General features: G+C 45.5%; 1 protein-coding gene across 2 annotated transcripts in view; it reads right to left on the bottom strand.

Annotated features, from left to right (window-relative positions):
- PPARGC1A (PPARG coactivator 1 alpha) overlaps positions 1-26,520 on the bottom strand; it is a 655,208-nt gene that overhangs the window by 262,420 nt on the left and 366,268 nt on the right. The gene's annotated exons all lie outside the window — the stretch shown is intronic.

Genomic DNA, 26,520 nt, shown 5'->3' with positions numbered 1-26,520 from the left:
TATATATATATATATATATGACAGCCCAGGATAATCAGGAAGGGGAAAACCTGAGAAGGTCCAAAGACAGGATTGATTCTGAAAAAGGTAAAAATAATAGGTTCAGGAATGGGGTAGGGGTATATCAGTAGCCTCCTGGAGTGGATTTGGGACAAAATCTGGAGAATAGAAAAAAGAGTGACTATGGTCTGTGTGAAAACAAAATAGGAACAGAAGGAAAATATCGTGGGTCTTTTCCACGTTCTACTTTCTCAGCATCTGTCCGAGAAATAACAATGAAAACTGAAATCAATGGCAATGATTATTTTCCTTTGACTTGATCCTCGCCAAGACTGTTCTATAAGAGGTTTTGGCTTTGTGAGGGTTTCATGCAGACTGTTCACTTTTGCATTATCCAAAGTCGTGGTTGTTTGCATCTCCCCAAATCCAGAATTGTCCACTTCCACCTTTGCCCTTTTGAACAACTGGCTCCCAGCCATAGTCACTGTCCACTAAGGGATTTCAGAATGACATTAGCAAATGCTTTTAGAAAGTGCATCATCCTACTGTGAAGAAGACAAGTACTGAAGCACTTCAAACCCAAACCAATAGTTTGAGGATTATCCACAAATGTGATTTATCTGAATTCTTCTCCATTAGTGTACTTAATCAAGGACTGTGTGGTGAATCACATATTTCCATGGTTTCTAATGTTCATTCTGAAGATTTTTCTTCATGAATTACTCCCTTGTTAGCTCTTTAAGAACCCTTGAAATAGATGACACAGTCTTGCTGATTTGTATTGTATGCTTTGGTAGCAAGTACCAAAGCCACTTATGTATCTTTCTGACTCTCCCATCAAAAATCTCCTCAGCCTTGGCTCCTCTAAGTTTCTCGTCTCTATAATTTAGTTACAGAGGTAGGCCGAGTAATCGCTCATTAATTTCCTCACATCACAGTTCTCTGGGAGTCTGGCTTCCCTCTCCACATGAAGTGACCTGTCTGGCCACGTGTCCTCCTTCCCTTTCTAATTCCATCGTTGACATGAAATACTTGGGTTGTGGTTGTTTTTGGCAGAGTGGAACGTATTTCTACAAAATGCAAACTGTCCGGGGCCAGTTGACTCTTAAATAGTCAGTGACAACCAGCTTATTTCAAAAGCAATTTTATCAGCCTTGCTACCAAATCCAATGAACATTTTATTTAGAATCTAGTCTATTCATAGAACTCTATCCATTCATTCCAATATTTTATTGAATGCCAGGTAGTATACTAAAGAGCAGGGCATCTGATGAAAGATATGCTTCCTGCCTTCCAGGAAGGGGTTTCAAGAGAAATATCTTCATATTTGAGAAAAACGGGACACATTTTTCGAAAAAGACTATATCCTATCATACGCGATATCAATAATAATGGCAGCCATTTATTGTACACTTATGCTCTGCGGGCTCTCTCTATGCTAAAGGCTTTAGGCTCATTCTCTCTTGATACCCACCACAGACCTATGCGTTAAGTGCCGTAGTTATCCCCATCTTACAGGTAAGAGAACAGAGGCTTAAGGAAATTAAGGCACTAACCCAAATCATAGAGCTTACCGGTGGCAGAGCTAAAGTTCTCGTCTCTACTGTCTGCATTTTCGAGTTCTAAAATGTACAGCCAGCATGAGTGTGTCTGGCACTCATGCCACCATTGTGTCACTCGTAACAGCGTTTGGTTAATCATCAGTGAGAAGAGGGGCTGGGGAGACAACAGTGCACTGAAACAAGTTTGAATCAGGAAGCAATGGGAGCAAGGAGTGGATATGCAGGCCAAGGGAGTGGCCTTGGCCTCTTCTGGGAAGCCAGACTGTGGAGCGAACACTAACACCTGCCCGGGAGGGGGAAGGCACTGAAAGCTTCTGAGCAGGGAACAAACTTGGTGAGTGTGTCACCCGGGGACGACGGTTCTCAGCAGTGATGGCACAGGGAACCAAAAATCGGAGGCCTTGAGACCAAGCAGAAGGAAATAGCAATAATCTATGGGTGGGGCAACCATGAATTAAGAGAAGAGGCATCACAAAAAAAGAGTGGGCAAGATTTGAATATTAGACTTTGTGGGAAGGTATAAACAATGATTCTAAGGCTCTGGAGCAGATGGCTATGACTGCCATTATTTGAAAATCATGTAAATCCGACAAAGGTGTTAGTTTGAGCTTGACAAAACAGTTGGTACCTAGTAGACTTTCAGATGTTCTTACACAACTAAAAAATGGAGGGACAGATGAGTACGTGAATGAGGTCTTTAAAAAGCTGGATCTGGGGGGAAGCGCAAAGCCTTTCAGGTAGACTCCAACCCCATAGAACTGCCCCTGGGAGCAATCCACATTCCTTGCACTCTTTCATTTATTTTTAATTTGCCCCTGTGGTAGCCAAGCAGACTGATCGTTCTTCCTTTCCTCCATATTCATTTAAAACTCCTTTCCTGAGTTATTTCAGAAAATGTCGTAAATAAACATTCAGATTTATAGAAGTAATTCATATATATATATATATATATATATATATATATATATATATATATATCCTGTTGTGAAGCCAGATTTTTTTTGAATCCAGTAGGATTTCTCCGATAACAAGAAGACACAAGCTATACCTCTATCCAGTTAATACGAGGTGACTTTTTTTAACTCTCCTTCAGAATACAAGTCAAATCATAGGATCCAAAGGGTTACCCAAATAACCTAAGGAATTATTCTGATGTTCTGCACTGGCTATAAGGCACGTATGAAAAAGGAAAACAGAAGAGCCAGTAGAGTAATATGGGTGAGAAGTTGTACTCACAGAAGTCTAGGTACCAGCTTTGACTACCACCACCACTCGTGCCTCAGGAGTGAGAGAGAAAGACGGAAGTTGAGCGAGCAACGAGAAAACAAGGAAGTGAGTCAAAGTTCATCAATCCTAAATCTCTGAGACCACGAAAAATGGAATTTGTTGATGGACCCATCCATCCACCCAAATGCTGTGTGGCGAATACGAATGAAGGTTCCGAAGTCAGATGGATCTGGGTTTGAGTCTCAGCCACCCTTGCCATTCACTGAGTGACATGGTGGCAAGAGGCTTTGCTTTTTTCTTCCTCAGTCTCCTCATTTGTAATATGGAGATAAAGCCTCTGGTTAGTTGTGAGGATTAAATGAGATAATGTGCCTAAACTCTTAGCATCTGGCTGGTGCACAGTAGATGGCTCAATAAACTGTAGCTATTATTCAAAATGGTCTCAGACTGTGCTAAGTACCGAGGTGAGTCGAAGGAAATCTAAGCCTTGCTGCCTTGACCCTGCACTCCCCACCTGCCTCAGCCAACAAACGCCTGCACATAAAGCTGCTTCAATCGTCAGAACACCACGAGGACACGAAGGGAACGAGAAAATGTGTGGAGTAAATTAGAAAGACATACGCTAGTTACTGGTCTAGCACTGCAGCTGCTCTGGATTAAGGAGATTTGGGTCATCAGCTCCCCAGTGTTGCTCAAAGTCGGGTTGAATTGTCTAATGGAGAAAGGATTAGAGGACACAACCAGCTGTCGGAGGTATTGAAATGATAAGAATCTGAGTGCGATTTTAAGGAGAGAGAGCCTAAGGAGGAAAGAAAAAATGCTCATTTCTATATGTATAGTCTTATTGGTTACTGAGGACAGGTGGTGTCTGGGAGGGAATGAAACACACTCCCTCTTTATAGCCTCTTAAACACACACACACACACAGACACACACACACAGACACACACACACACTGCATGGGCACTTGGAACAGGGGTTGGTTGGAGGAAATAACCCATCTGAGATCACAGCCAATTACTGATGTCTTGGGAGAAAGGAGAGTTTTTTGGAGATGTTTATTCCACTCGCATTTTCAACTTTATGTTTTGCATATGTGTATTTAGAGTTTTCAAATACCACTCTCTTCTCTCTGTCACTAATCATATTTGTACTCGGGAGAAAGTTACTCTGTAGTGCGGTAGGTGCTTGAAGATACCTTGTCAATTGAGTAAAATTTTTACATAATTTACATTTTACATACATATTTAACTCTCATGGTAAAAACATAATCTCACTCAACTGGTAAAGAAGTCACTATTAACATACTTTATTAATAATGGGAGGAATCCTATTTAAATAAAGGAATGTAATCCCTTTAGAACCTGAAGTCAGAACATTTAACACCTAGCAATTGTGCTTTAAGGCTTATTTCACGAGACCTATCTGAATCCCAGAAATGGTCGTGAAGCGAGGAATGCTTTTAAGCAGGCAGATGACTGCATCATAGCAGCAGTAGTGACTATAGAAGTATAATCCTGGGGCGCCTGGGTGGCTCAGTCGGTTAAGCCTCCGACTTCGGCTCAGGTCATGATCCCACGGTCTGTGAGTTCGAGCCCCGCGTCGGGCTCTGTGCTGACAGCTCAGAGCCTGGAGCCTGTTTCAGATTCTGTGTCTCCCTCTCTCTCTCTCTCTCTCTGACCCTCCCTCATTCATGCCCTGTCTCTCTCTGTCTCAAAAATAAATAAACGTTAAAAAAAATTTTTTTTTTAAAAAGTATAATACTAATAGGAGGAGGAGGAGTGGCGGGAGAAATAGTCCTAACGTGACGAAGTTTCCCCAGGCATTGTTCTAAATGTGTCCTTGGTGTTACCACACTTAATCCTCCCAACGCTTTGAATTCAGTTCTTTATTATTCCTTTTAACAGAGGAGTAAGTTGCGACACAACAAGGGGGTTAAGCATTGCCCCAGATCGTGCAGCTGCTAAATGGCAGAGCTGGAATTTACCCCAGAAAGACAGGAGGACCTGAGATTCGTTTAATACTTCTCTAGAACACACAACACTTGCACAACTACGAGGAAGGTGGGCTTGAATTCTAGCCCACATCCGTGTGCTTCCAGAGCACAACCCCTGATTATGAGACCACAGTTCATTTTCAAGAGGCTCCCGTGGCTTTTGGGCAAATGTTATGCCGAGGGACCGATCTCATGAGCTCAGAGTATATGACCTACCTTCCTCGTCCAAAAAGTAGCTATGAGTTAGGTCTGGGCAGCGATGGAAAAAAAAAAAAAAAATGAATGTGCATCAGGGAAGTGGTTCTATAGGCCTTACTTGAGAACTTTGCTCATTTTTGGAGTATAAGTAGGAGGGACAGAAGAAAGGAGGGAGAGAGAAGAGAAAGCGTTTAATCAACACCTACTACGTGCCAAGAAAAGTACTCAGGACCTTATATGTAAGAACTTGTTTCATTGGAGCACAGAGTTCAGAAACAGAGTCACAGTGTGATCAAAAGGCAGAATTGTTAGAGACTCGGCTGGGAGAGCGGCAGTCGCATGCCCCAAGTCACACCCTGTGTTAATGCTGAAACCAACACTGGACCAGCCCCCTGGATTTCCCTCTGCCCAGTCTCCGTGTGTGCTTCCAACTCCAGAGAAGGCGTCTTCGCTGCGCCTTCCTGCTTCCCCCCCGGTGCCTGGCACAGATCACATCTCAGCTAAGACATTCTACCCCCAGGATTGATTAGTGATGAAGTCATCAGTCAGAATCAGGGCTACCCTTTGTCAGCTGAACTTAAGGGAGCAGGGGTGGGTACCAAGTTTGACTGTCCAACGTACCTAAGAGGTTTTGTTTGTTCCCATTCTTCCTTTGGGGAGAAGAGGCCAGATGTTATGAGCTAGATATTTTTACACCCATTCCATCGATGAAAAAACTGAGGTTCAAATAAGTTAACCTAATGTTATGAGCTAGTAAGTGACAGATTGAGGGCTCAGCTATAGGACTGGTGAACAAAAATTTCACCAGTGTCAGTGAAGTGCATACATTTACATGTCTATTCCTTTCACCTTGAATCGAAGATAATACCTTCTGTACTAAGAAATCTTTACAAAGGCATGGTCTGAGCGTGGTCTGCTCAGGCTGACAGAAAATAGTCGTCCTCCTTCCAGCCCTAGGAGTCGTCACCAGGTTGGTCTCGCCTGCCCAATTAGGAAAACTATTATGGCACCGAGAATGACCTGCCCTATTGTTGTTTAGCTTATTTTTCCTTTGCTCTTCTTAGAACAACAAAGGAATAATATCTTTTCCACGCTCATACGCGATGTGCAGAGCTCTGTTTCCCTGAGAAGGTATATGGCAAGTGTTAGCCATTAAATGGGAAAAGAAGGGTTTCCAATTCTTTGTTGATATGCTGTCAATATGGCCAGCACAGGAGGCCTTACAGAACCGGAAACTTATTTTTCTAGAAGGGCTCTAGAGCCAGCTGAATGTGAGTATAACCAGCTGTGTAGCCTTGAACAACTTATCTCCTATCCCCAAGCTTCAATTCCCTGATCTTTCGTTTCCAGCTGCACTGAGGTATAACTGACAAATAAAATTGTAAGATATTTAAAGTGTACAACATGATGACTCGCGTTTACATTGCGAACGGACTCCCCCCACTGAGTTAATTAACACGTCCATCACCTCGCGTATTTACCTTTTTTTTGTTTTGTTTTAAGAGAACGCTTAAGTTCAATTTCCTGACTTTCGAAATGAGGAAAATAAGACCAGCTACAGCATAGGGTGGTTGTGAGGCATATAAAGTACTTAGGATCCCACGTCGCACCCACTAGGATGGCTACTATGAAAAAAGCAGAAAATAACAAGTATTGGTCAGGGTGTAGAGAAATCAGAACCCTTATGATCTATTGGTGGAATGCAAAAATGGTGCCACTACTATGGAGTACAGAATGGTGATTCCTGAAAAAAGTAAACAGAATTACTGTGTAATCCCATAACTCCACTTCTAAGTATATACCCAAAAGAATTGAAAGCAGAACCTTAAAGGGTATTTTATACCCGTGTTCATAGCAGCATTATTCACGACAGCCTGAAGGTGGAGACAACTCAAGTGTCCATCGATGGACGGAAGGATAAGCGAAATGTGGCATACGTATACGATGGGATATCACCGGGCCATAAAAAGGAAGGAAATTCTGACATATGTTACAATATCCATGAACCTTGAGGACATTATGCTAAAGGAAATATGCCAGTCATAAAAGATATATACGAGATGATGCCACTTACACAAGATACCTATAGGAGTCATATTCATAGAGACAGAACACAGAATGGTAGTCGTCAGAGGCTGGAGGAAGGGGAGAGTGGAGAATTATGGGTTAATTGATACAGAGCTTCAGTCTTGTAAGACGAAGGAGTGATGGAGGCAGATAGTAGTGATGGGTACCCGACACTGCGAACGTACTTAATTCCACTGAAAATACACTTAAAAAATTAGTGAAGACAGCTTAAAAAAGAAAGTCATGGGAACAGCCAACTTGGGGGAGGGAGAACAATGTCATAATCAAAATACCTGAAATGAAAAGAAAAAAAGGACTGAGTACAGTGCTGACCTATTGCGTGTTGAACTGTTGGTAAAGATGGCGGAAGGTGGTGGTTGTTGAGGTTGCAGCCGAGACGGGAGAGGTAGTAACGTGATATGAACGTGGCATGTGTTACGTCTCTCTTCTTTAGAAGAGGTTGGCTTCCGGAGAGAAAGACGCGGGCTTTAGATGTCAGAATGCAAAGCAACACTGAATGGGTCGACTTCTTTTATACAAGATGAGCCTCTATGGCAGCTGAATACAGGTAGCACACGGAGAGGCCCAGCCTGGTGTGGCAAGGCATAGCATTTGGGGAATTGCTCCAGAAATTGGAAAAATGTGTTTTAATTAGGTTGGTTGGTTGGTGATTCCCAAAGCAATGGGCTCTGAGGGGAAGGCAAGGGTGAGCATGTATGTGCTTGAGTACGCACCTGCAGGGGGCAGGGGGGGTTGGTGAGGGGAGTGATTGAGTGGAAGGAAGAGAAACAATCTGCTATAAACAGCCCATTAGGCTCTGAGCAGGTGATACAAAACAGAGAGTGAACTCCTGCACTTTGGGATCCTGGGAGTCAGTGATATCTTCCGTGGCACCCGATGCGGAGCCTTGCCCTAGAGGGATGGCTTGGGGCGGGGGGGGGGGGGGGGGGGGAGGGGGGTGGCCCATTGCTGCCACACTTCCTCGGCTGACTCTGCCTGTTTCGTATCTTCTAGGAAGGCTAGTGAGGTAAGCATCTCATGGGCCAGGGCTAACAACAATAATGAACCCCCAGGAACAAAATTGACTGAAAAGAATAAAAGTTTTAAAGTGAGACAGTTCTCCATCGTTTCTGTCTCGGGCTATGTTGGGGAAGGTTGAACACAATTTTATTGAGAAATCAATTGTAACTGGCACTCTGCACGATCCCTGGCAGAGGGCACTGATAACAGGCTCTCCTGAAATCCGCAAGCGAATTGACTTCTGCTGCCCACTTCCTGACAAGCAAGCCCGAATTCAGGGGCTCCTTTTCCTGTCGCATACCCAGGGGGACACTGATGTTGTAGCCCCCTCCTCCCGTTTATAAGATCAACAATGAATCTGGAAAAGGCAACAGAAGGGATGAGTTCAGGGCAGGCAGTGAAAAGCACGGCTGAGCGGACAAAGATAAAAATGCAGATGAGAGTGTGTGCTAAGGACTGGGAATCTCCAGGATACAGTTGCCCAGAGAAAAAAAGGAAAAATAACCGTATATGTGTCTGTGGTGGCAGCAGTGGTGTTGGAAGTGCTTTTTTATTGTGATTTACCAATAAAACCCATCAAAAGATGTCTTCCTACGCTGTCTTCGTGTTTATTTCAGTCAAGCTGTACCACCTTAACCAAAGAGAGAACATGCCAATATTGTGGCTGTTGGGGGGGAGGGTGTGAAATCTGAACAAAAGCCATGAGTTTCCAGGAGCAAAACCTAAAAATGTGCTTTTTAATGCAATGCTCTACTGACCTTTCCAAGGGGAGCAGCAGCTGGCCTCAACAGACTCATGGATTACTTTCCTCCGAATTTGTCCAACGTATCGATGCAAATCCACCCAAAGTATCATTTATTTAGGTGGGAATTGCAACACTGGAGGCTTAAGGCCCACCCAAGTGTACCTCGGAGTGTCCCGTCCCCGTGACAAGGCCGAGCAAATGGCCGTCAGACATCGCTTACTCCAAAAAGCCGGTAAACTTCATACTTCGCAATTCATCTCACGGACAAGCACCCTGAGCCTCTCATGCTCTTTGGTGTGGGAAGGAGAAAAGGAAGAAAAGCCACGTTCACTTCCCCTTTGACTCTGTGCCCATGCCCATCACTTCCCAGTCCCCAGTCCCCTGTCCTGGGCACGGCTGTGGCTGTCACGCACTCTTGACAGGGGTCCCCTCTCTGAAAAATAGAATAGCATCTTCAAGACAAGCCCCACTACAGCCGAACCGCCAAATGCCCTCAGTTTCCCAAACGTACTCACATTCTGGGTTTGGCGCCCCAGGTGAGGATTGTCTACCCATCCCCTCCTGGGGTCCCCAGCTTTCATCAACCCATATAACATAGATCCCTTTTCTCCGTGTTATTCCCAGCGGCCACCAAAATCTAGGGCAACATGGCCCAAAACAATCATTTCCTTCAAATCCCAAAGCCACTTGGGTCCCCATCTCTCAGGACACTACTCAAGAAGGAGTCCCTTTGGGAGTGGCCTCGCCACACCTCCCCCACACCTACCACAAGCACACAGCACCTGCCTTCCAGAAAGGTTCCCCACAAAGCTATTATTGCAGACTCTTGAGCTGACCGGCAGCACATGGCTCTAAGCTCTGAAGATCCAACTCAAGAATGAGAGAACTTCACATGGCTAAAGCCCTAGGAAGTTCAAAAACGAGCAAGCCGGGAAAGTGTCACAGTGAAGAAACACAAAAGTTGGAGCTACGTGCTGGTTATGCATACAGCCACACAGGCCGACCCTGGAAACCAGCTTTCGTGCATTTTGCAAGCAAACCACTACAGAGCACAATTTCAGGAAATATATGCCGTTAAAGAATATTACAAGCAGCTTACGGCAGTAATACCTATAATTTTTCATTCATTTTAATATGCCTGTTTTTCACGTTTAGAATTTCTAGTAACTCTACCTTATTATGTTCTCTTGGTTGATGTGCCTATATAATCGGATAAACATTTGTCTAATACCGGGTTGTGCTATTTTTAAAAGTACTTTTGTGGAACAACAAAAACAAACAAATAAACAAAAAAAAACACTATAAAAACAAAAGCATCCAAGCATTGCCTTTTAACGTTTAAGCCTTTCTAAGGTTGGGGAATGAAGCTATTTTTTCTTTCAAAAGGGATTTTAAGGAAATGCTTTCAGATTGTCTGTTGATTACAATGTCCTGGCCACTTAGACTTTTCAAATCAAGTCTTTTTTTTTTTTTTGGCCAAGTGATAGGGGTAAGGGCAGTATTTGTGAGGTCTTCCTTGGAAATGTTTATATAAATGTCTAAACAGAATAGCAATGAGCACATATTAGTAAAACACACACACACACACACACACACACACATTTAATGAGTGATCGCTACATGCCAGCATTTTACATGAATTAATCCATTTAATCCTAACAAAAATCCTGTGAGGTCTATATAACATTTAACCCCATTTTTAATTTTAAAAAAAATTTTTTCCACGTTTTTATTTATTTTTGGGACAGAGAGAGACAGAGCATGAACGGGGGAGGGGCAGAGAGAGAGGGAGACAGAATCGGAAACAGGCTCCAGGCTCTGAGCCATCAGCCCAGAGCCTGACGCGGGGCTCGAACTCCCGGACCGCGAGATCGTGACCTGGCTGAAGTCGGACGCTTAACCGACTGCGCCACCCAGGCGCCCCTAACCCCATTTTTAAAATGAGGACACGAAGCCTCACCTACTATATACAAGGCACAGTGTTAAATATTCTACATACATTATTACTTTAATCTTGGCAACTCTCATTATCGTCCTCATGGCATAAACATCTTTATTTTTTCTAAAAACTGAAGGAAAAGAGAATTAAAGAGTTACAGGATATGTCAAACATCACACAGGGATTCAACCCAGAGCCACCTCCTTCTAGAATCCACACTCTTAACTTCCATGCTAACTAACATGGCTGATAAACTTTCTCAACAAACCAACCCAATTTTCACTGTTCCAGACTACAATGGTCGAAGGCGGTTGGGTTCACGGTGCTAAAACACAGGCACTTTGGCTGGGATCCAGGTTTGGCCCGATGACTGGACTCCATTCACGCAGGCAACTTGGGAAAGGCTGCGTGCGCTGATGTGAGCAACTCTGGCCAAAGGGAATGCCAGACAAGTGTCTTAGAAACTGTATGCAATTTATGGTAACCACCACTCCATTTCTACTTCCTTGGGGCTCACACGACCACAAGAGGAAGAGGCAGACCCTCTATCCCTGCAACCACCAAGACCTGTCTTCGAGATAAGTCATTTCGCACAGGACTCAAGACCAGGAGAAAAAAGGCATATGCTAAGCTATGGCACTACGGGACGGTTGGATGGAGGGAGGAGGCTTCAAGCTGTTGAGTCAGCTTGCTGTGGTCCCTTTGGATCCAAGCTCTTGCACATCCTGGTCTCTCTGGCTTTCTTCTCAGGACCATCGCTCTAAATTCATGCTCACATGTGGCATCTAGGCCAGGCGTAGAGCTGAAATAGAAACCAAGAGAAAGGAGGCCATTGAGGTCTCCCCAGTGTGAGTACAGGTGTCCTCAACCACCTGCTCTCAGCCTAGCCAGCTGACCAGAGCTTGGCTTCTGCAGAGTTCAGGCAGGGGGGTTGGTCACTGTCTCGATTATTCATCCAATATGGCTTATTTTCCTTTGCCATCTATATAATCTTCTTCAGGCCCTTCATGAGAAGAAGCCATCATGTCTACAGCAGGTCTGGTCAAGGCTCTGGCACACAGGAACCGGAACTCTACCAAATAATACACCACATCCCAAAACGTAGCCTACAACCTATTTATACTCCAAGCAATAAACCCAGCCCTTTGCAAACTCAGTCCTGGGATTTTGTTCCAACACTACTGATAAAAATTTGAGAAGTAAGGAAATAGCATGACTTGGCCCTAACAGAGCAACGTTGATGTCTTCCCCTGTAATGGTACTCCAGATGTGCTACAGGTGACAATGACGTTCTTCTCATGCCTGCAGGAGGCTCTTGACACCTCCTAAAATTCCATAGGACGTGACTATAACATTCAACTAGATCAAGTGTTTCAGAACAGCTTTTGTTTACCCATAAAATGAACCAGGTGGTCACCATCCAATTCCTAATAGGTACAATGTGCCAGCCTCATCAAAGCCAGTTTGGGGAGAGCATAATCTGCAAGGAGAATTTCTCTGACATGAATCACCTCTTCCTCCGTGCTCCCACAGCACGGTGTACCAGTCTCCCCGGCAGCTCAGCTCACACAACCCCAGAATTATTCATCTGCATGTGTGCCGCGCCCCAACTAGCCTGGGGGGCCCCCACCGGCCAGGCAGAAGCTCTGTTCGATGCGGCTACGCGTTCTCGGTGCCACACAGTCTATGGCCCATTGTCAGAGCTTTCCAAATGCTTAGCAAAGCACCATGCTACCCACTCTCCCAGTTTTCTTCTGCAGCCAGACACTTAGTGCTGGAAGCTAAAACTGCGGCATTGTCTCCTGGTATCAACCCAAATAGTCAGATACGTGCTTCAAAATGGATGCTTCATCCAGAAATGTCTCTAACCCACTTTTTTAAAGCTATGCATTTGCCCAGCGACAGAAGCGCCCACATTTACACAGGCGAGTGCAGAACGGCCTCTTATACCTCCTGAACAACTACAAAGTAAGGGAAAAAACATGCCCATGGTTCTAGAATCCTAAGCCAAATTCTCAAGACTCCATCAAATTAGATGGTATTCTCCTCCCGGCCTTCATCTTCCCAGGCTGAGAGAATTTCTATGGCAAGGGGCCACAGCAAGGTGCCTTTCTAGGGCAAGGTCTCCCTTCTTCTTGACCATTTGAGACGTCCCGCTGGCAAGTGGACCCTTCCATACTTTCGGAAGGTTCCATAACTGAAACTGTCCACTACGCCCCAGCCATGGACCCTGAGCTGGCAGATTTGACCGGCAAGGTTAGCAGAAAAGTAAAAACCTGAAAAGGCCATAAGAGCCAACTCCTTCAAGCCTGACAAGGGGAGAACCAAAGTCAGAGAGAGGAGACGAGACCGCTTGTCCTGCCTTCCTCCGGCGTGTTCAGGGCATACTCTGTCTTCTTCCGTTTAAACAAAGGGCATTCTCCCATTCTGCCAAGGGCTCAGCCTACTCTTCTGGGATCTGGCCCAGGGCATGGCCCCACCACTCAGTAGGTAGGGAGTGACTTCTGCCAAGTCACTTAACCACCCAATCTCAAGTTCCTCATCTGTAAAATTGGGATAATATTTCTCAACCGACATCCCAGGTTCCTAGCGATAAATATTAATGTCCGTGGAGGGCTTTGAGATCCCGGGGTGAAGGATGCAGCAGAGTGTTATTTTTATGACGTTGCAGCTTCCATAAAGCATCAAATTCAATGAGAAAGAGGAGAGAGGGGGCACTGGGCTGGAACCAAGAATAATGCAGGCAGATGCTGTTCGAGCTTCCCCCTAGTGCTAATGCATCTCGACAGTCACCTGCAAGTCTGCTGCTATTCCAGTCCCGGGGCTTTCATTTTTACTGGTGACCTCGTTCCGTGCTTCCCCATCCCCCTCTCGCAAGCATCGGAATCCCTATTTAGCATCATATTAATATGGAGCTTCATAACGCTGATATGGATCTGTGTATTACAAACATCAGGGGGCCCGCCTGGCAGTCTGCTGGCACCAACATGCTACTCAGCAGGGAATCTGTGTTCGAGACTCTGGAGTGGGCCAGCCTTCCGGAGCTGGCCAGACGCCCACATCCGAACTGCCCAAGCAGCAACCCACCCCCCTCCCTCCTTTCCCTCCCTGGAGAGGCTTTCCAGGCGCCCAGGCACCAAAAAGTAGCGAAGACTGCTGTGCACAGACCTCCGTGACCAGAAAAGAAGCTGATTTTATTTGGGGATAAAAACTTAGAAAAGGAATCCAATAAGAACAAAGAACCGAGAAGATAATTCAATGGAAATAAGACAGGAGGGGCGGAGGTGGTTACAGGGCGATGCCCTGGCTCTATAACAAGTCAGTGACCATTCATTCTCGGCGTGCCCGGAAGGCCTTTGGTGAAGGGTTGAGGAGAGGGGACCAGTGCGGACCTGCGGCAGTGAGGGATCGAGGGGCGATGAGTCCACTGCTGGCTGCGGTCGTCCCAGTGCCGGGGTTGGGGACCGGGGGCCAGAGGGAAAGAGGCAAGGAGGGGAGGGGAGGGGAGGGACTCTCCCCCTCATTCTCCGGACCCGGGAGTCAGAGCCATCCCGAGGGTCAGCAAACCACGACAATCAGACCTGGTTAGAGCTGTCAGAGAACAGAGGGCAGCAGCCGGGGTTTGGAAAAGATGCAGGGGAGGCTCTCGACCAGAAAACGTGACGCCAAGAGCACTCAAGATGCTCACAGAGGTACACACCGGGCAGCTGTCCTCTCTCACGTGCCCACCCACCACCACCGCCCCTCGTCTTTTCTAAACACCGCTTCTCCTTCAAAATGCCCTCAGCACCTCCCTTTTTCTCAGACGTCATCTACGTAAAAGACGGTCTTTTCTGGACTTTTACAGTGCCGACACGTCCACCTTGCTCATTAGAAAATGACTTCCCAGGGGCGCCTGGGTGGCGCAGTCGGTGAAGCGTCCGACTTCAGCCACGTCACGATCTCGCGGTCCGGGAGTTCGAGCCCCGCGTCGGGCTCTGGGCTGATGGCTCGGAGCCTGGAGCCTGTTTCCGATTCTGTGTCTCCCTCTCTCTCTGCCCCCCCCCCCCCGGGAAGCCCTCTGTCTCGCTCTGTCCCAAAAAAAAAATAAATAAACTTTGAAAAAAAAATTGAAAAAAAAAAAAAGAGAATGACTTCCCAGCCTGCCTTTTCCTCACGGGCCTCGGTACAATCCAGATCAGTGGATGGTGGGGGTCAAAAAAATGGGGAAAGATAAAGATTATCACTCTACAACATAGGGGTTCCGGGGACGCTGCCCTAGCACAGCACTGAGAAAGTTGTGCCTCAAACTCTTTAGAGAACAAATTCATTCAACACCTCGCAACCTGTTTAGGAGGAACATTTATTCCCCACTTGCCTTGTTTCTATGGTGGAAGATATCATTTAGGGCAACACTATTGGCTTCCCTCACTCCATGCCTCTCTCTTCTCCATGCTGGGAGAAGGGACTTACTTGATGGACACTTTGGAAGAAGAAACCCGACTCGGGTAGCTTCTGGGCTCTCTCATTAAGACTTGCCTACCTGTGTCTGCTCCCCCAAGCAGGAGTCCTGCTCTGCAAGTATCAGGGTTAGTCAGTTTAATTCTAAGAAAGACCCCGCAGAGCCATGGCAGGCTCTTCGTTCAAGATTTTACCAATAATAGCACTGATATTCTGATCTTCTTTTTAATTTTTTTCTTAATGTTTATTTATTTTTGAGAGAGAAAGACAGCACAACTGGGGGACGGGCAGAGAGAGAGAGAGAGAGAGAGAGAGAGAGCATCTGAAGCAGGCTCCAGGCTCCAAGCTGTCAGCACAGAGCCCAATACAGGGCTAAAACCCACGAAGTATGAGATCATGACCTGAGCCAAAGTTGGACACTCAACCAACTGAACCAGCCAGGTGCCCCTGATCTTTTGTTTGTTTGTTTGTTTGTTTGTTTAAGAGAGAGAGGGCACAAGTGAGTGAGGGTGGAGGGAGAGAAAGAATCCCACAAGGGGCAGGGAGAGAGAGAGAGAGGGAGAGAAGCAGGGCTCACCCAAAGTGGGGCTTGAGCTCCCCTGATGCAGGATTCAAACTCACAAACCATGAGATCACGACCTCAGCCAAAGCCAGATGCCTAACCAACTGAGCCCCCCAGGCGCCCAATATTCTGATCTTTGGCTGATTGCCTCTCATGTCTACCTAACACAGGCGAAGCGATCCCCCAAAACCCCACGTAGCCCGGCTGGTTCTGCTGTTGCCATGACCTCAGTGTGGCTAAGAAAAGAGGTGCGCTTAATAGAATCCGTGCTTTGCTTCTCTTGGACTTCCAGTAGGCCAGTTTCGTGCTCGTCTGTCCCGGTTGGGACCGGCCTTCGGTCTAAGGAAACATCTACTGAGTCCTTACTCTAGAGCTAAAACCTTCATGTGACTTAACTCCTTGACCCCTCCGGAAGACCCCACGAGGTCAGGCAAATTGCCTCCCCTGGGTTCCAGGTGAGGAAGCTGAGACCTGAAGAGCTTATAGAGCCCGTAAGAGACAAGGACGAAAGCCAACGTCGAGCCCACGTGTCCGTGCCTACACCTGTCGGCTCGCCACGCTGCTGCCGCCACACCTTGGACGCCCAGGTAGAAATGAGGATGCCCTCGCTCCTTCTCACAAGCTCTGGGGGGGAACCTGCCCACGGGATGCTAGGTTCCTAGCAACCCCGGGAATCAGAGCGCTGATTCCCAGGGTGAGTGGGTTTCAGCCTCCAGGCTGCACACAAACGTCAAGCTACTCCCCTCTTTGCCGTTGCTCTCCTCGGGTGCTCCCCGACGCTCTGCTCTCCGCTGTGCGCCTCCCTGGCGGGGGTCCTCTAAGACTCACCCCTGCCAGAGTCGCGCAGGGGAGGCCGATCGAGGCCGAGCCCCGAGCTCCAGGCCAGTCAGGTGGAAGGATGCCTGGAAAGCAAGCGGAGTGAAAATCGCCTTCCACAAACCAGCGCCGAGTGAGTAAAATAGCCATTTATTTTTCGGGTGGTGGTGGGAGGGGGCGATGGTTCGTTTGCAGGGGAAGCAAAGAATATTAATATTTTAGAATTTGTTTCCGTCGACAGGGGGTTCTCAAAGTAGAATTACGACCCTCTAAAACGGAGCTGACACAAATCTCGATTAGCATAATGGCACCGCAACGCCATCAAAGCCCCGTTAATGCAGCCCTCTGTCCAACTCCGAACACCAGATAAATGGAGCAAGAATATTATTCAGGGGTCTGTCCCTCCATCAGTGAGGGGGCTGTTTGTATGCGGGGAACACCCATTAGTGCTAATGGGAGCTACAGATGTAAATCCCCAGGCACGGGGAGAGGAAAAGGTCCCCTGGGACTTGCCGCCCGAGAACCCATCCCCTGCGATAGGTACTTGGGAGCCAGAAAGTCTGTCCTCATTAGCACAGCCCCACTCTGCGAGTGATTTGCAACCTCACCCCGAGAGTGAGAGATGGAGCTCGTCTTTCTTTGCCATGACACCCACAGCCTCTCATGTTTTCTGCCTCTGGATACCGTGCCACCGAAACCCAGGCTAAGACAAATGCATTTTAATTTGCTTTAGGCAGTGAAGGCCAACACACATTTCGGCGGAGAAAGTTATGTGTTTTAATTGCTTTATATAGACATAGCATATGCCCTGACACAGTTAAATGATTAACAGATTACTCCAAATGCCTTTGGCATAGAATATCTATACGTTCATTAGCCAGAACGATTTATCTTCTTGATAAAACTAAAATTACTTATACAGCAGGTTTATTTTCCATGATTAATAAATGATAAAAATCTAAATTATCCATCTGAAATGTCTCTTTTCGGCCATTAATCTCACATTTATCAGCTTCTGTGATACATACTATTCATACAAAAATTCAATTTTCCAAGTATTTTAATTTGCTAAGAAAAAACAAAAACCCATTTAATGCAAAGAAACATGTCGATTGCTAGGAAATTCTACAGCGCTGCCTAAATCGTCCGGGAGCGGAAAGACAGTTCGCTGTGAACATGCTTTATAATAACAGATAAGCGGGATCCTGTGGCATCCGCCAGCATCAAAATGCACCCCCCCCCCCGAGTGATCCCTCTCTCAAACGTGTGCCCACTAGCCAGACCTCAGAACTAATGGAGAATTTGGTATCCGCCCGCGTGCGCTCCAAAGGACAAAAGATCACGCTCAGAAACAGAACTGGGAACGTACTGATCTAGAATCCACTAAAGGTCAAACACGCAAGCCTCGCACGTGTCCAAGAAAGGGAGCTTGGGAAGCACACGCCTAGCTGGAGGGAAAGCCTGGGGAATTAGATCCTTCTGTCAGCTTTTTAAAATGTTTAAGACCGTCTGTCCTCCAATTAAACTGATCGAGGGAGTCCAGGATGGTTTGTTAGAGACTCTGCTCCGGAGAACACTCATTAAAAGTCCCAAGGCTGATCACGGACTCCAGGCGCAGGCGCTGGGCGTCTGCTGTCAGCTGCTCCTCTCTCTGAATTCCGACTGCCGGAGTAACTGTGGAGGCTGAGCCGAGCTTCCCCCGCTGCCAGAAAAGGAGGAGAGAGACATCTGCCACTGTCCTGAGTCACCTGGTACTTACCTCGGTGACTCACTCTCCCGGAGGGGCCAGAGCGGAACGGCTCCCGAGAGGACGTGTGTGCGCCTGCGCGCGGTGTGCACGCTCACTCGTGCTCACAGCCAGGTCCTGGGGCCTCCCGTGGGGCTCCCGCGGGAGGTGCCGGGCAGAGCTCAATGGCCCGGACGGACTGATAAAGACGGCATGGCAGGGGCGCCTGGGTGGCTCAGTGGGTTAAGCATCCGACTTCGGCTCCGGTCGTGATCTCGCGGTTTGGGAGTTCGAGCCCCATGTCGGGCTCTGTGCTGACAGCTCCTGCTTCGGATTTCGGGTCTCCCTCTCTCTCTTCCCTTCCCCCCTTTTGCGCTCTCTCTCTCTCTCTCTCTCTCTCCCAAAAATAAAATAAACTTAAAAAAAAAAAAACCAGAGGGAATTGCAATACAATGGGATACATACCAGGGGGAAAGAAGGAGGCTATGCCTTCTGGAAGCGGTAACTGATGAAGCTGATTTAGCTGATGAAACTGATGAAGCTGATGAAGTAAACAGAAAGGGGGAAAGCTTTTGTAGTCGGAGGGAAGAGTGTATGGAAAAGTCCAGAGGTGTGAAAGAACCTTCGCACACTCATCCCTTCTTTCTACCCTTCACTGAGCACCTACTATATACTAGGCACCACCCCAGGCGGTAGGGTTTACAGTGGGGTAGGACGGCCCTGGTCCTGCCTTCCCAGGGCCTACATCCCAGTGGGCTTTGGGGAGTCGCAGCTTAATTCCGGACGGCCACAGCACAGCGGGGGGGGACAAGAGCCGCGGCTACAGAAGTATGCACGCCTTCGCCTCCGTCACGTTGAGGATTTGGACTTTACGCGTCGCGCCATCGTGTGTGTGTATAGATGGGTGCCCATGTTTGTACAGTGTGGGAGGATATGACATCAGAACAGGACACACAGCCCCGGCCTGCGCTGAAATCAAAGGAAAAGGTATGGGGTAGCGCTCACCGAGTCATAGCCTGGCCAAACTTCCTAAGTGAGCCGTGTGTCCTGTTCTGAAGGGCAACACTAGTACGTCCCCCTACACACCCAACTTTCTCTCATGCCGCTCATCACCCCAAATCCTCGACCTCATCACAGCACTCTCCCCCCGGACCCTCATGGCGCCCTTATGGTACCCCATTCTGCACCCCAGCCTTCTGCTGTTGCTGGATCCACCACGACCCCTTCTGCCAAGAGGCAGTGGTGAAACGAGTGCAGAGTTAGGGTCAGACCTGCATTCCAATCTCAGCCTTGGCAATGATAGTAACAACCATACCTGGCGCTTAATATGTGCTACCTACGTGACACTCGACATGGATTAACTCATTCGAACGTCACAATAGCGCGACAAGGAAGTGCGGCTGTGACCTTTTTTCTTCTTTTCGTTTCCCCTAAAGAAGGCAGACTGCCACCTGTAGTGCTTCACTTGGACGTGTTTGGAGTCTTGAAAGCTTGGCTTCCCTACCTTCTTCTGCAAAAGCACCTGGAGAGCTTGTCTGGAGGGTCTAGCAAGGAAGGGCAGCTACTCATATACCCCTGACCTAAGACTGGTCCTCCTCTGTTGGCGACGGTCGTGCTCTTCAGTCGAGTACACGGCTTTGGGAGGAACACATACGAACCAGTGAGGGAGGAAGGGGACACCCGCCTAGCCAACCAGATCGGCAGAATCAACCCTGGCGATCAATGACATGATAAATGTTGCAGCCGGATCACCCTCACCTCCTATGATCACTATTTTTTATTTTATTTTTTTATTTTTTTAGGAAACTCTAATTATTTTTTTAATATGAAATTTATTGTCATATTGGTTTCCATACAACACCCAGTGCTCATCCCAACAGGTGCCCTCCTCAATACCCATCACCCACTTTCCCCTCCCTCCCACCCCCCATCAACCCTCAGATTGTTCTCAGTTTTCAAGAGTCTCTTATGGTTTGGCTCCCTCCCTCTCTAACTTTTTTTTTTCCTTCCCCTCCCCCATGGTCTTCTGTTAAGTTTCTCAGGATCCACATGAGAGTGAAACCATATGGTATCTGTCTTTCTCTGTATGGCTTCTTTCACTTAGCATCACCCACATTTCCATCCACGTTGCTACAAAAGGCCATATTTCATTCTTTCTCATTGCCAAGTAGTATCCCATTGTGTATATAAACCACAATTTCTTTATCCATTCATCAGTTGATGGACATTTAGGCTCTTTCTATAGTTTGGCTGTTGTTGAAAGTGCTGCTGTAAACATTGGGGTACAAATGCCCCTGTGCATCAGCACTCCTGTATCCCTTGGGTAAATTCCTAGCAGTGCTATTGCTGGGTCATAGGGTATATCTATTTTTCATTTTTTGAGGAACCTCCACACTGTTTTCCAGAGCGGCTGCATCCGTTTGCATTCCCACCAACAGTACAAGAGGGTTCCCGTGTCTCCACATCCTCTCCAGCATCTATAGTCTCCTGACTTGTTCATTTTAGCCACTCTGACTGGCATGAGGTGGTATCTCAGTGTGGTTTTGATTTGTATTTCCCTGATGAGGAGTGACATTGAGCATCTTTTCACGTGCCTGTTGGCCATCTGGATGTCTTCTTTAGAGAAGTGTCTATTCATGTTTTCTGCCCATTTCTTCACTGGATTATTTGTTTTTTTGGGTGTGGAGGTTGGTGAGTTCTTTATAGATTTTGGATACTAGCCCTTTGTCTGATACGTCATTTGCAAATATCTTTTCCCATTCCATCGGTTGCCTTTTAGTTTTGTTGATTGTTTCCAAATATTGTTAACATGTCAATACTACCCAAAGCAATCTACACATTCAATGATCACTATTTTTCAAAGACGGAAACTAAGGAAAAGCAAGGTTCAGTGTCTTAAATGTAGTCACATGGCCAGTTAATGGTCATGCTTGAAGCCAACCCCAGGAAGTTTTAACTACTGAGCTATCCTACTTCTCTTGGGTGCCTTGGTTTCCTCGATTTCAGAGTGGATATAGTAATACTGATGTTCGGTAAAGCTTAAATGACTAACTTCAGTGCCCAGCACAGTACACACTCAAGAAATAGGAATTTCCCCCATCTATTCCAATCCTACCCATTCCCGGGGCCTATGTCAAATCTGTGCTTTTTCATGAAGTCTCTTCCAGAGATGGTGTCTACATTGACATGTTCCTTCTTTGAAATCCCTTCCAATTTAACATATTTACCTTTCATTGGTAATATTGTTGGCATTGGTCATATACTTCTGTGTTATAATTGGATTATTTAAAACTTTCTTGGTCTTTCCAATAATGTGCATGTTTCTTGGACCAGTAATCAGATCTTGTCTTCCCCTAGTAACTTTCCCAGAAGCCAGGACATTTCTAAGGGCACGGGTTTTCCAAACAAGTTGGCAAAATAACGAATAAGGAAATACTATCAGCATCCACATGGGGAACAAATACACATTTGGAAGGAAACCAAGTAATTTATAAATTAGTTCAGAGAGAAGAAATTTGTACATATCTCTATCCATCCTATAAATTCTGAGAAACTTAAATTTCAAGTTATGTTCTAATCTTTTATTTAAATTCTCGTGTTTCCCTAGGTATCTATTTTCTTCAATGTCCAAAGGCAAAGATCCTCAAGTCAACAGAAGGAAAGGAGCTAATTGCTCAACAAATTTGAATGTGGGTATTCATTTTTCACTCTCGAAGGCATGAGAGGCCCTCCTACACTCAAGTCAATGACTTTTGCTTAGGAGGAAGCAAACACATTAATAAAATGCATAAACACTCTCCACTGGCAATAAATTTTAAGTATAATTGACCTCATCAAGTCAAAGTTTACATGTGGCTTTAGATCCCAAGCCCTATAAACTCTAAACTAGAGGCAAGCTGCGTGGCTGAGCAGAAGGAGCAATGCATCTGGAGTCCAGTATTTCCTTGAGCTATAGTTCCACCACTTTCTACCTGCGTGACTTCCCTGAGTTCAGTCTGCCTTCTGTACCAGAGTTTTTATAAGGAGGAAACTTGTTCCCTTAAGGACATGCTATTAGTATAGGGTACTACTGTCATAAGAGGGCCAGGAGTCAACCCAGAGTGTAGGGATTAGAAATGTGAATTAGTCTAAGAACAAATGAGGGACATCAGTAACCAGTGAGGGATGTAGCCAACACCCTTCACTGAGTGCACTCCTGGGGTTTGTTAGCAGAGTAGAGCCCCTCTGACAGATGGGAGGAAGCCAGAACCCAAAGTACGTGAGGCAAGGTTTCCCCACCAGTGAGCATTCTACACAGGACTATCAGAATGCAGAAGGCACTTCAGAACAGCAAAAATCTTTAGAAGTGCTGTACCTTTGGCATGATGGCAAACCTGTTCAGCAAATGGTCCGTACAATGCAGTAAAGAACCCTCTTTGTTTTATCCACTGGAGTGCTTTGTGGATCAGGAAATGGGCTATAGAGTGAAAAGATCACACACAGACCTGACTCTGTCTTCTGTCAAGACCACTGGTCTATGGAAAACAAAGCAAAACAAAGAGTACTTAGATTCCAGAAACCACAAAATTAGGGAGAAAGTGGCAGTTGCCTTCCACGTGTTTGCTGGGACGGCAGAACCATTTCTTAAGTGATACATCCTAATCCTTTGTTTGATAGCCCAGTGGTGAGAAAACCACGACCCGTGGACCAAATCCAGCCACCCATCTGTTTCTGTATATCCCATGAGCGAAGAATGATTTTCCTATTCTTAAGTGGCTGGCGACAATATTAAAAGAAGAAGAATAGGGGTGCCTGGGTGGCTCAGTCAGTGGAGCATCTGATTCTTGATTTCAGCTCAGGTCTTGATCCCAGGGTCATGGGATCAAGCTCCACATCAGGCTCCGTGCTAGGCGTCGAGCCTACTTAAGAATCTCTCTCTCTCCCCCCCTCCTTTCCCTTCCCCCTCTCTAAAATTTAAAAAACATTTAAAAAATTAAAAGAAGAATAATATTCTGTGACATATGAAAATGATATAAAATTCAAGTTTCTGTGACCATAAATAAAGTTTCCTTAGACCACAGCTATGAGCGTTTGTTTCCATGTTTTCTGTGGTCACTTCCGAGCTACCATAGCAGAGTTGAGTAACTGCAACAGAGGCTTTATGGTTGGCAGAGCCCAAAATATTTACTCCCTGGTCCTTTACAGAATAATTTTGCCAACTCCTCATGTCTAGGCCAATTATGTTTTCTTTCAGTTTGCAAAACTGACCTCGCTGGCCTAGCTGCTCCTTGTCAAACTCTTTCTGACCTTAACACTATAATGCAAATGTGCCAGCCTCTGTTAAAGATGGTTCCTAGAATTCCAGAACACTCTTCACTCTTGCCTCTGATTTACCACCTCCACCTCCAGGTACACACCCAGCTGCCCCCATACACACACTCCAAATTGTGCTTTTATTTCCTCTATCTTTATACTCTCAGAATTCCTCTGCCTTGCTATTACACTGTCTTCCATAATTCCTTAACTATCAACACTCCATTTCCGCACTTAATGACAAACTAAAGGAACCACCAAGCAGGTAAAGACGTTACCAGAACTCAATATTAACGTTGGAAAGCTCCTACCAATTCTTCTTTCTAATATCCCATAGTTCTCTCTATGCATACTACTTTATTTTTCCTGTTCCAATTTGCCTGTTTCTTTTTTTTCCTGCCCAACTGGGCCAGTTTTACAGGTACCTTGTAATTGTTTACAGGTGTGTTATAATCTCCAGGAGTCTCTAAATGACAAATGAGTCATCCCCATTGCAACCACATTAAATAGCATTTTAAAATCATCTGTCTGTCCAAAGAAGAGAACCTAGTTTATCAGAGCCCTATTCAGGATGTGCCTGAATAGTGTCAAAACACATTCTGAGAAGCAGGATGGTGGTGGGGAAAAGACCTCAGACCCAAGTTTTATTTTGTACAGTGTCATAAATCAACTGTTTGACCTTGGACAAGTCACAGCACCTTTCTTAGTTTTCTTCACTTACAATTATATCGAGCTAGTCTGGACCACGAAGAGCTTTCTCACTCTCACATACCCGAATTCTCCGAAGATAACTCACTCATCGATTCTAATTACGTAGTTGGCATCATATGACAATTGGAAAAATTAAATGGTCGTATTTGGTCCGAGTATTTAAATTTTTGTTTTGTTTTGTTCTGGCCTGGGAATCAGGAAGGGATAATGGTATTGGCCCATTAAGGCATAAGACTCAAAATGGGGAAAAGTGGGCCAATTGACTTTCATTAAAATTCCTTTGGAACCATTTGATTTTTAAAGGAACTATCATAAGCTCATATCATTTTGATTTTTTAAATTTTTAATTGAAGCTAGAGGGGGCTTTAGATTACTTCCAATTCATATCTTGATTGATGGGGCTAGATATATTATTGAATTTTAGACACACTCATTTGTTTGACATGCATTTCCCAAGGGTCACTGAAGGGACCACATGGGGCTAAATGACCCTAAAGCCTTATCCAATGTCAGATTCTTGACCTCTGTCTCTTCTCTATTCTTTCATTTTCTCTATGAACAATTCTCAGCTCATAAGCAATCTCCTCACTGGGAACCAGGCAGGTGGAAGGTTTCAACTTTCAAAGTTCATTTATGTTTGAGTCCTCCCAGAAAAAAAAAAAATGAGATTAAAATAAAAATCTTTTTGTTTCTCTAAAACCTCAGAAAATCATTTAAAACAGATCTTGTATGATATTTATCCCTCTAGGCTAAAATAAAGCATTCAAGTCTTTTGTTAAGGGAAACATTTCCTCAAACTGAAAGGAAACAGAGCTGTCACGGAAATCGGAATGCAGGGTTTGCAATTCCAACCATCTAATAGAACATTAGAATTCTGCATTTGCGAATTACTCCAGTTTTATGCACATATGTTATTCAACGACAATGGTGTTTCTTCAGTTTCATAGATTTTTTTCACTAATTTAATTGGTGATATAATTACTTGCTCTTATAAATCTGAAAATTAGGAATTCAAACACACACACACACACACACACACACACACACACACACACAGAAGAGAAACTTGATTCTTAGTGGCTTAGTCATTTTCCCCAGGACGCTGACATCCCTTCAGTGGTGACTACAGGCCCTGTGCACTCATGATCAAAGATTTCTAAACAACTCTTCCTAAAATGCACATACAGACTTCTCCAGGCAACCTCAAGCAGCCTGAACGTCTTGCACCATGACTGTTCGAAAGACCCCGGTACTTTAACAGCCCGAGTGTGGCTCAGCCTTGCTCAGAGAAGCTGGAACAATTCAGTGACTGCTGGAAGGGCCCCTTGGTAGCAGGGGGGACAAAACCAAGTGGAAACACTGGCACCTCACAGCTGCACTGGGAGCTGCAGGCCAAGGGGGACTTGGTAAAGGAAAGGCACCAGGTGGAATCGCCTGAAACCATGCAGTCACAATGACTTGCCCCAAGTCACACATTAAGTCCAGCTAGAGCTGCACGAAAGAGACGTAAGAAAAAACCTCCGAGGACAGCACGGACGCCGAGGCGTCCTTTAAAATGCTTCCTGGTGTCTTCTTTCATTCAATCTAGAAAGGCAATCCAGGAAAGCTTTCAGTTTTTCTGAGAAACACGTTTCAGAGTATTCTGGTGAATGGTGGGCTTTATCCATAATAAAAATGGAGAGAAGCGTGTGTGTGTGTGTGTGTGTGTGTGTGTGTGTGTGTGTTTACGTGTAAGGGAGGTGGGTGGAATGCTCAGAGGAGTCAAGAAAAACATCATGCATGGAAAGAGCTTATGTTCCCAAGCATTATTCTTATTCCTGTTTTTCCTTCTCTCTGACCCTTCCCTTCAATCACCCCTATTCTGGCAGATCCAAACTGCCAGTAGCTGAAACCAATCTCAGGCAAAAAAGGAGAAAAGAAAGAAAGAAAGAAAGAAAGAGAGAAAGAAAGAAAGAAAGAAAGAAAGAAAGAAAGAAAGAAAGAAGAAAGAAAGGAAGGAAGAAAGAAAAAGAAAGAAAGGAAGAAAGGAAGGAAGAAAGAAAGAAGGAGAAGGAAGGAAGAAAGAAAGAGAAAGGAAAGAAAGAAAGAAAGAAAAAAAGAAAGAAAGAAAGAAAGAGAAGGAAGGAAGAAAGAAAGAAAAAGAAAGAAAGAAAGAAAGAGAAGAAAGGAAGAAAAAGAAAGAAAGAAAGAAAGAAAGAAAGAAAGAAAGAAAAAGAAAG

Source organism: Herpailurus yagouaroundi, unplaced genomic scaffold, assembly GCF_014898765.1.
Source record: "Herpailurus yagouaroundi ecotype Mexico unplaced genomic scaffold, PumYag 28, whole genome shotgun sequence".
NCBI lineage: Eukaryota > Metazoa > Chordata > Mammalia > Carnivora > Felidae > Herpailurus > Herpailurus yagouaroundi.
This window is presented reverse-complemented; position numbering and strand designations above follow the sequence as displayed.